Consider the following 17,012-nt stretch of genomic DNA (forward strand, 5'->3'; position numbering starts at 1 on the left):
CTGGCACTGGTATGCCAAAATAGTAAGAAAGAAACCTGAGAAAATTTTAAAATGTGATTATTCTCAGGTACATTTTCAGGCAAGAAGGGTATTTTTGACTGTGCATTTATGGGCGATAAGTCACCATGAGTATCAGCTACACTGATTTTCTCGGAAAGTGGCCGTCACACTGGTAACTTGACTGACTTTTGATGCAAATGGCAGCAATCAGGCGTTAAGGATTTTCAAGTACCATAAGCCACGTTTCCACCCAAAGCACCCGGAACTTTGAGTCCCTGGCACCACTAATAAGTTCCTTCAGCCCGTTGTTGTCTGCATTTCTATCGCTGTGTAAATGCCCACAAAGATCAGGAAAATTAGTCAACTGATGTAAAAAAAAAAAAAAAAAAAATTCTGTGGACGCTCAATGAGTCCGAAATATTCAGTGATGCAAGCTCCCAAAGTTCCTGTACTTTTGGAAAGTATACAACCCCGCAAAGCAGAAACTTGCTAGCGGGGAAAAGAAAGGCACTTGAACTTAATTAAGGCCCTGGTCTCTGTGGTAGCATTTATAATCACATCCATGAGCTACATGTAAAAGCCAGTTAGCAGTGGGGGGTAAAAAAAAGAAAAAAAAAGAAAAAAGAATGGATTCTTAGATGCATCACGATTATGAACTGATGCAGAAAAGTAAATAACTGGAAATTAAAACACAAATCTCAACACTGTGATCACCTGTAACAATTTGTGAGACCAGGTTGTGCAGTCATTAAAAGACAGATGGAAACGTGTGCGTTGAATTTATGTTCTAGACTACCTTTTTAGTTTTTGTGATGCCATTCCGACCTCACCCCATGGCTTAAAAGCTCGCCAAAGGAGGCACTTTGTCTTGGACACTGTATGGAAGTTGTGTCTAATAAACTAATTAGACTATAGATCATTACAAATACACTGTGTTTTAAAGGGAACAAGTGTGCAGTGAGAAAAATCAATGTTAATTAAAAATAAAAAAAATAAATAATGATGTGTAGAATAAAATTTTGAGGCATCCATAATAATTTATAATCACATCGTAGCCCTCTGAATCAGAGGATGCCAAGAGATTCCCTCCCCTTCAGCCAATCCTGCAGCGTTTCAGAACATAAAACTGAGACTAGCATCAGATGAAAGTTGAAATTCACAACACAAGGTCCATTAATAAATAAACCCTTACATGCAAATGAAGTTTCTATTTTACTTTCCAGAGTCAGAACATGCTGAGTGCTTATAAACATGGCATAAAGTAAACCGCCAGCCCAGCCAACAACACTACATTATTATGCACACAAGATTTTAATATCAAAATTTTCTTCGTCTGGGATGAACTTGCTCTAATCTTATTCAGTGCTATCTGAAAATATAACAGGGGATTAGTTCCAAAGACACTGCCATCAAATTAGAGAAATCTGTGGCAAAAAAATAAAATATATAATTGGGCTACACCAAAATTCTGGATTGATTTGCTGATCAAATTTGGTGACAGAGCCCAAATCTTGGGCGTCCAGATATCCAGCGAAGCCAGCTGAACAACGTTCAACTGATGAGATGCTGATAAGATTAGTCCCTGACAAAAGATAAGAGAGAGAAGAGAGTTCAGAATCCACTGTGCCGTCTTCTTTCAGAGTGAATGAAGTTTTCTGACAGTGAGATCGACCTCTCTTTGCACTGTGGATTTTGGCAGCAGTTTGTAGAGAAAAAGACTTGCAAAACCCTACCATGGCTGCAGACCTGTTAGTGTTTAAACAGGAAGGAAAACTATGAAGATGTGTAAGTTTTTGTTGACCCTGAGTCATGCCTCAGTTTTATCTGTAGCATCTCATTTGTGTTTCATGTTTTTTTCCCTGCAGTGTCTTTTGTATATTTGTGCGTACGCCGTGTAGTTTTTGTCAGAATAAAACAAAGGTAATTCACAGCTAGGCCCAAAAGCTCTGCCTACATGACCACCAAGTGATCTTAAAAGACTTTGTCCATGGCTCTGTCTTTCCAATCAACAAAGCCTTTCTCTTGAGACCACAAAAAAAAAACACCTCAGGAATGGCACAACAGAAAGCTGAGGTGAACCCCTCACAGTCTTTGCTTGCGGTGGACCTCATTTTCTCCCACCTCCTCAAGTCCCTGTATCCCTGTAACTTTGAAGTCAGGCCAGCAAAGGGCTTTGAAAAAGCCTGCAATCTCCCCACCATGACCAGGCAGAGGATTAGCCAAGCCCTGCAGGACAGAGTGGAAAGAGGACGGAAGAGGGCTGGAGGAGGAGTAGCGCCATTTCCACAAGGGCCGTGTATGTGCGAGCAGCTCTCCCTCTGGCCAGAGCTGTGGGGGATTAACAAGCTACTAAGGAAGCAGAGAACAGACCTCCAGCCCCTTTTTCATGAGTTCCGAAGAAACCAATTTACAGCCCGAGAACTGAGGGGGGCCGCTAATTCTTCCCATAACCGCCTCCTGTTTCAACTCAAAATCTTTGCTGTGTTGTGCTCACAAAATCTGCTTTTGTGAGATGGCAGACATTTGCAAGATTCCCAAGTCAAGGAAGCATGCGCCTGCAAAAGGTCTCAATTATTGATACGAGAAACTTCGTTAAACTCCAAAAGTGACATTTCAATTGTCACGGAGTTGGGAAAACTAAGCGGTTAAGCTCTTAATCTCGCCATCACACTTGATACGATCAGTCACGGGGGAAGTCACCCTGGAAAGTTTGTTTTCCCTTGTGAGTCAAAACAGGAGAGATTATTCCTCTTTTATCCGTTCTGAGCTCCAATATTTGCCTGCACTTGGGGCTGTAAATATTTCATAAATGCTCTGCTCTCAATACATTTGAGCCATGCATTTGTTGGCTCTCAACCAAAACATAATAAAAGCAGAACGTGCTTATCAAGTGTACACTGTCTAAATGTGTCGATGGAACGGCTAATACAAAAAATCTGTTGTTTTAGCAAACAGGCAAGGAGAATAGGCTTTTCTTAGCATCTTCTTTTACAAAGAGTTCATTCAGGGAGGTTATCACGCAGTCATCATTTAGATAGACTATTGAACACGCTGCTGGCGTGCCTCATTGAAGTGCAACCGAGTCACAAAATCTACAGCATCTCAGGATACAATACGACAGCGCAATCAATAAGTAATAGCAACTTAGCTACCAGTGAGGAAGCAGGAACAATAGGCCTTGATTTTAAAAAACACTGTTACACTGCTGCCTCCCCATCAGTGCTTTTCAAGTAATGGGGTCTTTTGTCTTATCTGTGACTGAAAGGAGCTTGAGGACTGTGCCCTTCATCCCTTTGTTGTTACAGAGTCTCTTGTGGAAATGGAAGATTGGCCCATAGGCGTGGGTGTGCGAAGAGGAGCTAGGCGGCCGTGCAAGCACATCAGACTTGAGCGGTCTTAATAAAGCTTCCCTCTATCCACCCCAGAGATCTCCTCACCCCAATTATACGCCTGACACCTCTACCCTCCTCCATCTCCTCTTATTTCTCACAGCGCCCCCCCCCCCCCCCACCATCCCACCCCACCATCCAGTTCCCAGCTCTGATCATGCCTCTCCCTTTGCTGGGCTCAAAGCCCCAGAGGCCCGCACAATATCAGGCTGCTGGTGGCGTTTGCTTCACAGTCTGCTGCCTGAATTGCATTAGGAATGTATCTCTTCTGGTATTGACAAAAAGATCACTACTGTTCAGTCAGTGACTGTGTAAACTTCACTAACTTAAAAGAACAGTGCAATTTCTTGCAACAATCGACCACAGAACCCCGTCTGACCAGGTGTTTTTATTAGCATTTCACTTTGTAATATTTAATCACGATATTACTTCTTCTTCTACAGCTTCGAATCAAAACTGTCGACTGTAAATGTCATCTAACTGGGGTTGGGTAACAAAAACTGCTTAAAACTATTCCTATACAACTAGTACCTAATGGACCGAATCATAACACAGACTACAGTGCTTGTTCCAGTGCCACATGCCAGAGATGCTAATTGAAATAGCTGCCACATCAACAGACCACTCGTCAACATTACAGCAGCACTCTCTTTACACGGCTCTGGCAACAGGTGGCCTTCCTTTAGATTGTTGCTACCGTGGCCGGCTGTGGCTGTGTTCCACTTTAACAGATTCCAGCAGTGGGTGGGACGTGCAAAAAAAAGGCATTAAGAACATTGCATATAAAGGTGGGAAGCATCTGGCGACACACTTGGAAGCAGACCTGCTTCCCAGGTCCTGTAGATGGGAAGCATTGATATGAAAAAGTAGATGTGGTGATGACAGTAACCATTTTGTGGTTACTACAGTGGAAACCCTCACTCTTGTCCGAGGTGGGGGCTCCAAAATTAACTAAATATGAATGTGCCTTGGTAGCTTTTAGTTAGTGTAGTTTCAGTTGGGCTTTATTAATTATGTGACTTTGTTATGCAAATTTCTTAAGGGTTTTTCATTTAAATATTTAAGTAAACTGTTAACAGATAATATATTGCTCAATTCTTTGTTTTTTTAAATATCTGTTCAGGAACCAGTACGGTTTTACAAGCATCGTTTTTTGCACTGGTATCGGGAAAAAATACATACAACAACCAAATCTACATTTAACCCAGTAGTTGTCAAACATTTACTGCTGAAGACACACCACAGACCGAGCCAAACTTCCAAGTCACACCAGTATACTGAACCTAACCAAAAGAGGTTATGAGAACTGGCCAATCAGAGGCAGAGTTACCAGAGAGCAGGGGAAAAAAAGGTGTCAATCAATCAGAGCCTTTGATCTGTCACACTCTAGTAACTCCCACCATCCAGCAACTGTGCAAATAATGAAAACTGGTGTTCACTTTTTTTTTTAAATAATTTTAATTTTGAATTTAATTTTAATAAATTTTTAAGGGTATAGAATTTGCTTCTGTTCTGGGGAATGAGTGTGTATGAAGCACCGATATAGCAAATAAAAAAATCATTAATAACATTTTTCATGTTTTTCACATTTGGTGATCGCAACAATAATGTCTGGCTGTCACAAAATCCCACGGCACACCTGGATTTACAACGCTTGGGAGCCACTGGCCTAACCCAATAAACAAATACAACCCACACACAGTGAGGTGCGAACCTGCAGAGGCATGCCTAACACACTGCCTGAAAACACTTCAAAATGATCAGAAGATCAGGTCTGACAACTCCTCTCCCGTGATCATCAAATCAACACCTGCCTCTGAATGCATGGTCACCACAAAGCATTAACTGATTAGCAAAGAATATGATCATCAGATTACTTGATAATAAAAATAAACTATGGGAAAGAGCTGAGTCTGTCATGCTCAGAAAGTTGCACAATTTGACTTTTCTGCAACAACAAATCCTCAAACTTTGCAGGGTGAGAGGCTACCAGAACTTTTCCCAATTACTAAAAGCTCTGTCCATGAATCTTGTGTTTACAAGCTATGGTTCACTTGCAGTCGAACAGCGTGAACCAAAACAAACCGAATTAGAACGAGCCTAAAAAGGTTAACTTCTCTGATGAGGTACAAACCAAGGAAAATTAACTGTATGCGTGATCACACACTGATACAACACAGTAACATCTCCTGGCATACTAAAGAGTCAAACGGCACATTACAAAACACAGCGCTGCCACTCCTGCTGTATTGTCTGTTGTCACCAGTATTTGAGACATTTTTGCTGGTTTTACCTTCAGATGCATTCAAGGTCACAGCAGGCCTGCATCTGGCCAGCCATCTGTTTCCAGCCGTCCCATGAGGCGTCCTGTCATCGGCGCTCCTTGGCCCTGTCCTCTACTGTCCACATTCAAGCTCACTGGGGAAATGGCCGGCCAGACACAATAGCGTCTCGGTGATTCTACAAGTTTCTCAACACATTTCTGCAGTTGTTTCCGCTTCAAGTACCTGACAACCTCACAACAGAGGCCACCTCACTGGAAAACCTCAACCAGCTGTGTGCACTTCATTAGCATGCAGTGTACTCACCAACCATTCACTATTGTAGGTAGTTAAGTTTGTTTATGAACCCCAAAATAACAGTTCTGTCTTGGACTACCATCTGTGAGGCATATAGCCTTGGATCATTGGGTTGCATAAAGGAAAACTCCACAAAAGTAGGGTTCGTGTCCCTTAAGGTTGGGCGATATGTTCAAATTTTCCAACTGGCCACTGTCACCACCTCTCATCCTCCCAAGCACGAGCTCGGAGATGCATCCGAGCGCAAAGTTTGCTATGTCATGTACGCAACAAATGCTCACTGGGTTCAATTAACAAAATAAACTTAACCATTCTTTCATCTATTTTCCTTATTAAACACAAAGATACAACCATACACCTTCAAATCCAAGAGCTAAGATGAGCTTAATTTCCTCGTTAAGTCATGGCAAAATAACGTTTTTTCCCAAACTCCAAAGAAAACTCATGCAATATTGCAATATAACAAATATATATTGCGATAAATGCAGAAACAATACAGCATCTCACGCAGGAGCAGCTGGTTGAGTGCGAGGAGAGACAAAAATCCTGCAAGGAGAGCTCATCAGCTCTTCTAAAACAAGAACATCTTTCAGTATATTGTCATATCATCTAGAAGATCATTATCGCATAACACCCTGAAATATTGTGATATTGTGTTAGGGCCTTATCACCACCGCCCATTGGCTGAATTCCATTGTGGAGAAACAGAAAGACACTATCTGAGGCCAGTTTTCCCCCTCATGGTTGTTCATCATAAAATCTAATAAAGTAGTTCTCTGTAACATGAAATTATCATGATATAATAAGTAACAGTGAAAGTTAAAGTTTAGAATAACACATCTTTAGGTGTTATTTATTATTAAGAGTTTAAAAAAACAAAATTAATCCACTTCATCAAGTCGATTAATAAGATTTAATTGACAGCAACCTGCCAAGATTTGCAATCAACCCCAACATTGTCATCAGATTCATAAACTGAGATAAACTGAGCCTCACCAACTTCAAGCCAGCAAAAAGAGCTCAGGCAGAAACATAAACACAAAAATTTCCCATGTGCAATAACCGATCCAACTTTGGCAGCAGAAAGTGTGTTTATGTAGGACACCATCACACCTAGTAATAAACTGATTGAGAAAATATGTTTTCAGGGCCTTTAAAATGGTAATCAACTCAGTGTAATGAACAGTGAGCAAAGCACTGTGACACTCACTCTCTCAAGTTTGTCCTTGGTTGAAGACAACACTTCACAAATGTGTGCCAAATATTTAAAAGCTAATTCCTGACATTTGATCAAAATGAGTAGATAAGTAATTGAGTAGACGATATCTAATTTAAAAAGCCGCTTCGTTAGCACTATTTCCACAAAGCAACCATTAATTAAGCGGCCCCTGTGGACGTCTCCTGAAAGTAGACCTCAGATTTCTTCCAATTCAATCTAAACACTGCATTTGAAAGATCAGTGAAAAGACTCAAAGCCTCCCCAAATCAAATCATCTTCAACTTTAGAAGGGAACTGCATTTGTACTGTACCTTAGCCTTCAAACAGCGATCCGCCAAGCAGGTAAGTATAGCAGGCTGGTTGAGACAGCAGCTGTCAGTGTATCTGTGAAGGAAAAATAAGAGATCACTATTACATCTGTGTCTGTCTGTGACATAATGCAGGACAGCTTACAGCGATGCAGCCTAAGCCTCCATGTGTTTTTCTTCAAAGAGCCCCAAGTTTAAAATACGAATAACGATGACAGACTATTATATACTATTTATACAATAGATACGATTCACTTTCATCAGGGAAAATGCCAAAAGGTGACATAAAACTCTGAACCAATTTGCTTTGAACTCCAGGGAAGAGACTCGCTTGGTGATGTCTGCATGACAACAGGTTGCAATAAGTGAACAAAATCTTTTGACAAATCCCAGAGCTCCAACTAGCCAAATCTGATGATGGCATCTCAGCTCACAATCTGCTCTCGCAGTCTGCTCCAAGAAAAACTTCTTCTTCACCTTGCCAGTGCACAAACCTAAACTAAACTTGACACAATATTAATAATAAAAAAATACCCACATTTCATCTGCAAACTAATGGAAAAAAAAAGTTTGGTACATTTGTGAGTAAGTGACAACCTCACTGAGCTTGATAAGCAATTTTCTCTGCTTGTGAATAAACCGAGTCCTGAACATATAGCAAATGTATTTAATTTCCTGCTCCATACAGGCCGCTGATTAGTTTTCAATTGAACATTAAGCATAAAAAAAGCAATCAGGGGTTCAATCTTATGCGCAACCACAGAGGACTTTCGGCTATGTGCCAAATTCAAATTGTAAAAGACATCAGAATAAGCAGTCATAGTTTTTGGAATTTTAGAAAATCATTTATCTTGCTATTGTTTGAGAAAATCTCTGTTAGCAACTTTCTGTGCAACATCTTCATACCTGAACCTGAAGACAGCTGTCTATTAAGCTCTGACTGCTCTGAAATGCAATGACCTAGTTGGATCCTGATCAGCACAAAGACTAATTCTGACAAATGGTGATGATGAAGGTTTTGACCTCAAGCCGAGCACATTTCAAGTAGCGGAGCCCAGGAAGACTTGCAGAGGCAGCAGCCTCTGGATTAGTGAGCACACCAGCTGGCAGCCACATGCTGATGATAGTTCAGTTAAGGTTAAGGCAAAGCCAGCTCGCCCGCTTATTTTTCTCCTCCGTGCTCTCAAGTTCTTTGTTTTGACAGAAGGACCACAAGCCCCGGATGGAAAGTACTACTGCTGTTTTGTGTATCAATAACAGCCTATCCTGGGTAGCGTGATACCACTGGGCACATTGTCATTATTTTCTTGTTTCAGTGGTTAGAGTGAAACGTTGACGGACGAGGGTCTGTGCTCACCATTTGCGGGAACTAACAGATCAGCTCTGAACTTACAGTGCTGCCTGGGAAAAAAAACACACAAAAACATCAAAAAGGCAGATAAGGCCTTGTGGGAAAACAAATTCCAGTGCAGGCTCAACAAAGGTTCCAGACTATCTCTGAAGCACTTAAAGTTCCCAGACTACAAATTGCCCCTAAATGCATCTTGATTAATTTAGCAGAGTGCATTTGTGCTTTATAGCAGAACCGAGAAGGATTTCAGTAACGTAGATCAGCTGGCCATCTGCTAGAATCGTGCCAACATGTCTTCCATCATCATCATCATCCTCTTGTAATTTAGCAGCTAGAGGGCACAAAACGGAGGACAGAGGAGGGTGAAGTTAGATTTTGCAAGCCTCACGAGTCAATACTATTGTGCGGGGATTGGTGCCAACACAGAAAAACAAAACTGAAGAGCCAAACAGACTAAGTTATATTTTTAATTATGCACAAATGGAAAATCCTGACCAAAACAAATTACTGAGGGAGGTTTGCATTTAACAGTGAAGCATTAATCTATTCTGACCAAGTGAAGAGAATGAAAAAGGAGGAACGACTCCCTGACCAAAGCACTCCGGTCCAGGCCCGGGCTCAGACTCAACTCCTGACGAAATGCAAAAACACTACCCTTCAATGTGAACAATTTCCAAACCTCAACTTGGAGCTGCAACTGAGAGCATAATCCAATCAATCCTTGGCCTCGGAACCGTTGGACCGGATGTTTGTTTTGCTTGTTTGCTTGCTTGGGCTACCTCAAGCTCTTAGCCTACGTAACCTGCAGAATTGTTTACGGATGCATTGATTCTTCAAACCTCACACTTGCGGAACGACTCCATCGACAAATGGATACACAATGCTTGGATAAGAGATGATTCCACAACCTCTCTGATTATGTCAGCTCCTATTAACAAGGTGAGAATACACAACATGTGTTCAGAGGAATGCAGGGAAGGAATGATTAGCACTTGTTGATGACTGTTTATTTGAACATACTACAAGAACCAGCAGGGTGTGGTTTACATGACAAATAGAGGGCTAAAGCGGCCAATATCTTCAGAAAAAACTCTCAGCCCATACTTCCCCGCCCTGTTAATACTTCCCTGGCCGCAGTTTGATTAATCAACTGAGTCCACTGTAGGAAGATTTAGTCGCTCATCATCCCAGATCAAAACTCCAGGGTGCCTGATCTGATCTGAGGATCAGCTGCACTGGATCATCCAGAGCTCAATACCATTAAGATATACTGGTCAGCCACTTTATAAATAAGGCTGTGATGGTATGGATTTTTTCTTACTGGAGGTTTACTGCAGCTGCCTTAATAATTCCGTTTTAGTGGACTTTGTTGAAACGGGAGACTGTCGATGCTGCTCGGAAAACAGAAAACTTAAACTCAGCAGCGAGTTCTTAGTCAAGTAAATGAACACTAGAGGTTGCAAGGTGTTTCTCCAAAAGTAAGCTGAGCAGGAAAGGCTAACATTAAGATAATGTTAGCTTAATGTTAGCAGCACCTGTGCAATCTCATCTCTTTCAGAAGCTTTGTGATGCAGCGTTGAACTGCAGTGTCTTTTTTTAGAGATGCAGTAAAACAAATCCATAATGAGAAATCCAGCACCGAATCGGTCTTAGCCACCCACTGGCAATCCCAAAATGCCTTGGGTTGCATCTGTCAACAAATCGGAGGATGACTCTGATTCTTGGGTGTATTAATAGATCAATGCACTGATCTCAATATGAGATTAACCCTTCAAAATAAAATTTGTGGTGATGACCGTAATTAAATTAAACTGGAAGGAGGCGTCACATGGCCGCAGCACTGTGGTAATGCAGTTATCATCACAGCCCTGTTTACAAAAACTTTCATACTTGCTTCCTTTCTTTTTAGCTCTTATTTCTTATTTTTCTCTCCCAGCAAACCTTAACTAAACAATTTCAATCTGTGGCCATGGGAATATTACCTCCTCATTATTGGTCTCTTTTCTACGTGTAGCTGACGATGTGGAAATTGAAAGAGGTTTTAATTTCAAATATGTTTTTAAATGAGTAGATTTCTTTACTGTTTAATCAACGTAATTCACATCCATGACTTGTATCATTTGTAACCCAGAAACAAAACAAACAACCGAATAGGTCTCACGCTTCTTTTTTTGGCTTGAGAACAGAAAATATTGCAGCGCCACAGGGGGAACAGTCCAAAATGGATTAACTGCTGGAAAATAAGCTCTCAAAGCTTAAAGGCTGAGATCAACAACTTGATCAACCAACAAGTTTGGCTACTGTATGGATTCACTCCAAGTCAGTCTCAATCAGAGCTCCATTTAATATCAGATTTCTAAATGTCTTTAATCAGAGGTTCAACGAAGGGACACGACGATCCTGTGAAGTTTGGTGCTTCTTCATGCAGAAAGTCGGCCTTCAAATATCACCGCCACCCTGATAGGGAAAAATTCAGGTTTTAATGTGATGATGAGTTCACGGTTTCAGTCTTCTTTGTGACCTTTTTCTGTTTTACTTGAGGAGACGAGAGACATTTAAATGGCATCATGGCATTGCAGATACTGGATAAGGACGAACTTTTTATTCATAGTTACAGTTGTCCTCTGGAAATTAATCAGAATTAGACGCACGTGAACTATAGGCCGCTGCTCAAATATCATAATATGTCAGAAGTTCTGAAAAAGTCAAACCTCTGAGCACTAATGGGAAAAAAAACACACCATATATAATTTAATGTCTAATTGGCTGAAGGTGAAAAATTACCCTGAAAGAGGGTGATTAAATTTTAATTAAATACAGAAGAAATAAGAGTGAAGCCAGTAACATACAGTACAATGTCTGACTTACTGCAAAATCTTCTTTTTTTTACTCCTTATATAGGATTTTTTTTTGCTTTTAATCACATCTTGACCTTTTATTTCAATATTTCTTCTTTTTGTGTACTTAAGTCTGCCACTGTTTTACATATATATTTATAAATTTTCTATTGTCTTATCAGTGGAATTGGTTTCAAGGAAAATCATATTTTATTGCTATTCTGAGTCTTTTTTCATAGTCTTGACCATCATACCTATCATGTATTCAAAGTAATACCTAGATCTAAGAGCACAGCAACAATCGCCACAATAAGGTGTGAACAGATGGATTATATAAACCACATCATGTGGCACTCAAAATGTTGGTCACAACCTCTCATTGTTCAGCAAAAATGCACCACAGTTAGTATTTTAGAGCTCAGCCCCAGAGTTGGGTCTGTAAACTGTCACGGTTATAGCAACTGGACCAATATGAAAACTTTTTAAACAGAATATAAGGCAGATATTTTTTTATTTATAGGCAGTTTTCTGTGTATATTTGATCGTTTTAGGGTTAATACATTTGGGTTGTTCTGCAGTGTAGATGCTAAAATGCTGGTTCTGGCATCAAAGTGTCCATGAACCAAACCAACACCACAGGATTTATTAACCCCAAACATCATACAGGGTTTTTGTTTTGTTTAAAACACACCGGTATCAGATCTGTATCCGTAGTTCAGGTGTCGCAATCAGTATCAGGAAGAAAAAAATGATAACCATATCTTACTGTCTTCTATTTGTTATCATTCTGGACAATAAAGTTTATGGTTAAACAGTAAAATATCCTACATACGTCTCTTTGTCACAAAGTGTTAACCACCTTGGAAGTATCATTGCAAAAAATGTGTTTTTGTACATATTCAATATTTTGTGTATTATACTTTGAATAAAGAATATTGGCTTTTTTACTCCCTTATATTGGTATTGGCTCTGAAAATCCAGTATCAGTTGAGCCCTGATTTAAGCATCCAGCTTAGGTAGTAATTCTACCCCTGGCCTTTATTTTCTCTCCCAAATACAGGTTTTATTTAAAAACTTGTGTGATCAGTGTGACTCTTTTTAAGCAATGCTACTTCTTCCCTAATCTTATCAATTCACTAAAATTAACCAGGTTAACTGTAACATTGTAATTTCAGATGGGAACGATGGCCAAAAATACAAAAAACCAGACTCTGGTTGTGTGACTATTGAATTTCCTTTTAGCTCATAAGTCACCTGTAAAGCACTTTGAACCGCGCTAATTGAGTGATTGATATAACCGTCATTGGCCACCACGGTCGCGCATTTTTGAACAACAACTAATAAATCTAGCAGAGGAACTGTGGAGTGTGGCCTCTTCTGTCTTCCACCAAATGCCAACAACCCAGTGATCATCTGGCAAACAGACCACACTCCTGCCCTTTTCTCCACTCAGCTGTCTATTAAAGGAAAACATGTGGTCGAGTGTCTTGTTTCAGGGAAAGTGAAAACACACACCCGCTGAGAGACACAGGCGGGCAGAGGAGTCAGGCATGTTGTGACTCCGAGTGTCTTTCCTCTTCCTTTGTACCGCGTTCCCTCACTCCACATCGCCACACGGGGTAGGGGTAAGTGGCTTGACCCCCCTCTCCCTCCCTCGACACACACTCGAGAAAATCAATCAGTATTCAAGTCGTGCCACAGGGACGCCCGCCCACCCCCACCCCCTTAACTCATGACCTCTGACCCCTGCAGGGTTCTCCTCAGAGAGCGTGACAGGGATTTGTCTGTGCCCCATGTCCGACGCTAACAAAGTCCTCGTGCTGAGGGGGGGGAGTCAGGGGAGGAGCGCGGCTTGACCCTGTCCACCTCCGACACAATAAATCCAGCTGAGGAGTTCAAGGTGGCCTGACCTGCATCCGACCCCGTCTCTGGAAACACAGCGACAAGCTCCAGCTGAGCCTTTTCTCCACCCCCCCCCCCTCCACCAACCACCACCCCTTCTCAATGCCCCAAAGCCAAAGGGAGACACAGAGGAAGTGCTCAGGTTTCGTGGGCGCCGCCAGTACGCAAACCAACACATTTATTCACTCATATTTCACTTCACGCAAGTCTGTAACATTCAAACAGTTGGGAAGCCTTGTTTCTGTCATGGGAGGTGCATGGTGGGGGTGGGGGGGGGGGGGATTAGCATAGCGTAATTACACTGGGGAAAGATCCAGACTCCAAGGAGCAAGACATAACCCATAATTTGCCATTGTGCTCCCTGTGCAATTGACAGTCGGTCTATGATATTGGAGATAAATGTCGGAATTCAGGCTGTTAGTTTAACTGATGGTGCATTCAGTATGATAATAACCACGGTCTTGCACACAGTGAATCTGATGAGCAGTCCCGCAATAGCTCTTCACCACTTTCCCTCCCCTCCATGGGGTATTATCATGCTAATCTAAAAGAGAAGAAGAAAAATACATTTCAGTGAATGAGGAAGTATAATAGGAAGCAGGGACCTCTGGAACCGCGAGGAGACAAAAGAGGGTATATTCACCCAGCTCCGCCTGAGCAAAGCAGGGGTGACAAATGGACACAGACATTATGCTGGCTGGTTAATTAAAAGAACATAGCCTAATTAAAAAGATCTTCCTGGTGAATGGACCGCCTCGACACAGTAGCTGACCTGTGTCTCCGGCACATGTTGGGCACAGAGCAGTCAGTCTCCCCTCTTCTTTACGCATTTAATTTTCACATCAGAGGAGCTTTGACTGACGAGCAGCAAACACCGAAGTGGAGCTCGCTGCGGGAAGTGCACCAGATCATGGCGGGGGTGCTGGTGCTTGTTAAATGACTCATGATTTCCATTAAACAGTCAATGAAACCTGCACAAGAGATTTGATTAAATGTAATTCCACATCTCTTGCACAAAACTTTTTTTTTCTCTCTGAAATATCTGTGCGTCCAATTATTCAGTAAGTACAGTTTTGGAAATTGGAAATTCAAGGACAGGCAGGATTCATCGCTCAACGATGTTAATGTATGGGCTGTTCATAATTAGATTTTTACATATGTATTACAGGAGCTTTATGGTGATGGCTGAGTGAGTGACAGTATCTATTGTACTACTGATAATAACTGGAAATTAAGTTTATTGGTAACCATATTATAACTCTCTTTGTTCCACTACACTTTAAAAATCATTGTAATGCGCCTTTTTAACCACGCCATTCATCCAGATATTTCAATATGATTGACAATTAGTGGGAACATGTTTTCTTACATCTAGAGAAAAATATTTGTAGGCCAGGGCATTATTGAAGCACCACAGCACTTCATTATAATGTTGCATTTGGCCATATTGATTGTGATTTTAATAATATTTCTTTTAATTCTGCGGGCATATTGGTGGTCATATATCTTGCTTGTTACACTTCATTTTACAGCTTTCTGTTATTGCCAGTAAAGAAAATATCTGACTGTAAATGAGTGACGTGCGTAAATAAATAAGAGCTGGACTTCATGCTGGACTATACAAAGAATTCATTGTTGACAACACTGGGAGTTTTCACATCACTTTCTTCATGGTTTAGTGGGGGAAGGAACAATAAGTCTGATGTTTATGATATTCAACTTATGTAAAAACATTCACTTTCAGAAGATCATACAAGGGTAGACACAAATATCGTCAAGCACCAAGCCCCTAAATCTGATGGCAAAATGTAAAGTTATGTAAAAACGATACAGAACTGAAGCCTTCTTTACTGAGACACTTGTGTTGTCCGATTTCCTCTTGAATTCCTGAAGACATTGTTTCTCTTGAAAAACAAGCTCGACTTGTCAGCGAGCAGAATAAACTGTTGGCACGCACCACAGTACATTATATCCTCCTATATTTAAAGCTGCAACAAATAGTTGAATATTAATTGATTATTAAATTAATCAACAACTATTTTGTTAATTGGTTTGAGTCAAAACTTTCTGATTTCAGCTCCTTAAATGTGAATATTTTTAGATTTTCATTTTATATTTTACTCCTCTACAACTGTAAACTGAATATCTTTGAGTTGTGAGTAAAACGAGACATCTGAGAACATCATCTTAGGCTTTGGGAAACACTAAATGACATTTTTCATAATTTTCTGACATTTTAAAACTAACAACTATTAGTCGACTGAATGAAAAAATCATTGACAGATTAATAGTTTATGGAAAGAATCATTAGTCACAGCCCTCGTTATATTCTTCCCACTTAAACTCCTGCTTTCATTCACTATTAAACTTTTAATTGTCGTTTGGTCCTTTTTCTGGCTCTTCTGTTAGCAGTTTGAGTAGACTTAGTAAACCCATACTTCAGTGGCCCAAACATATTGGTAGCTAGCCAACGAGTACTGTTACTGTTTTCGTACAATGTAAAACTAAAAGACACAGAGGAGTCGGTATGTTTGTGGAACTGTTACGTCGTGTTGGCAAAGTCTCCCGGTATGGGAATGACACTTTGCCACCTACATGGAGTATTTGGTGGCCACAGAGCAACTTCTTGTGGTTAATGTTGAACTCTGTCGTACACTTCTGGCCACTGAGTGTTAAACCTATTTTTACAATAACTTGAACTACACATGAATGAGTTTGTGAACCTGGCTGGATTTCTGTGACACGATGAGTCATCGAGAAAAAAAAAAGTTGGTCCTCTCATAACTTTTGCCACAGCACAGAGCAACATCATCCAGCAACGCGCTGGGAGGGCCGTGCATAACTCACTACGTAGTAAGTAAACGCACCGCAGACCAGCTGGACTCCAGGCTTTCGCTGCTGACTTACTCAGAGAGCAATCTGCCATATTGAACCGGGTTGCAACACTTATCAAGCAGATATATGCAGGGGTCTATACTAGCTGAACTCTTTGTGACTTTCCACGCAGCACAAAAGTGAATTATTGCCGTCTGTTAAGTTGTAAAATCCTGCCTCAGAGGTGTATGAACAGCTTTGTGTGTCTTTGTGTCTGATAACCTTCAAACTGGACTTCCTGACATTTCATCCTGTTGGTACCTGTGGCAGCAGGCCCACCAATGCAGACAGTCTGTGTTTTGCTGGAGGGCTACTGTCAGCTTCAGACACGTCCTGAAGTGAAAGTGTGTGTGTTGCCCCCTTATTTCTTTCACCCAGCTGTCATTGAGTTGTGACATTAAAGCAATAGCATGGTTTGGTAGTGGGTGCACTGTTTACCCCGAGTCCGTTTTCGCGCCGTCAGTCACCAGAAACTGCCCCTCGGGGGAGAACCAGCGAAGGCGAGGAGGAAAAGCAGGAAAAGCAACGAGGAGAGATCAAGCGGCAGACGAGG

The 17,012-nt window shown here is 41.1% G+C and overlaps 1 long non-coding RNA gene across 1 annotated transcript in view; it reads right to left on the reverse strand.

Annotated features, from left to right (window-relative positions):
• LOC146322152 (uncharacterized) overlaps window positions 1-17,012 on the reverse strand; it is a 46,763-nt gene that overhangs the window by 17,121 nt on the left and 12,630 nt on the right. Inside the window, exon 2 of the long non-coding RNA XR_014771428.1 lies at window positions 7,499-7,571. This is a non-coding gene — a long non-coding RNA (uncharacterized LOC146322152). The remainder of the gene's footprint in view (window positions 1-7,498; window positions 7,572-17,012) is intronic.

This window comes from Lutjanus erythropterus, chromosome 9 (assembly GCF_056507025.1).
Source record: "Lutjanus erythropterus isolate fLutEry1 chromosome 9, fLutEry1.hap2, whole genome shotgun sequence".
In the NCBI taxonomy this organism is placed as follows: Eukaryota; Metazoa; Chordata; class Actinopteri; order Lutjaniformes; family Lutjanidae; genus Lutjanus; species Lutjanus erythropterus.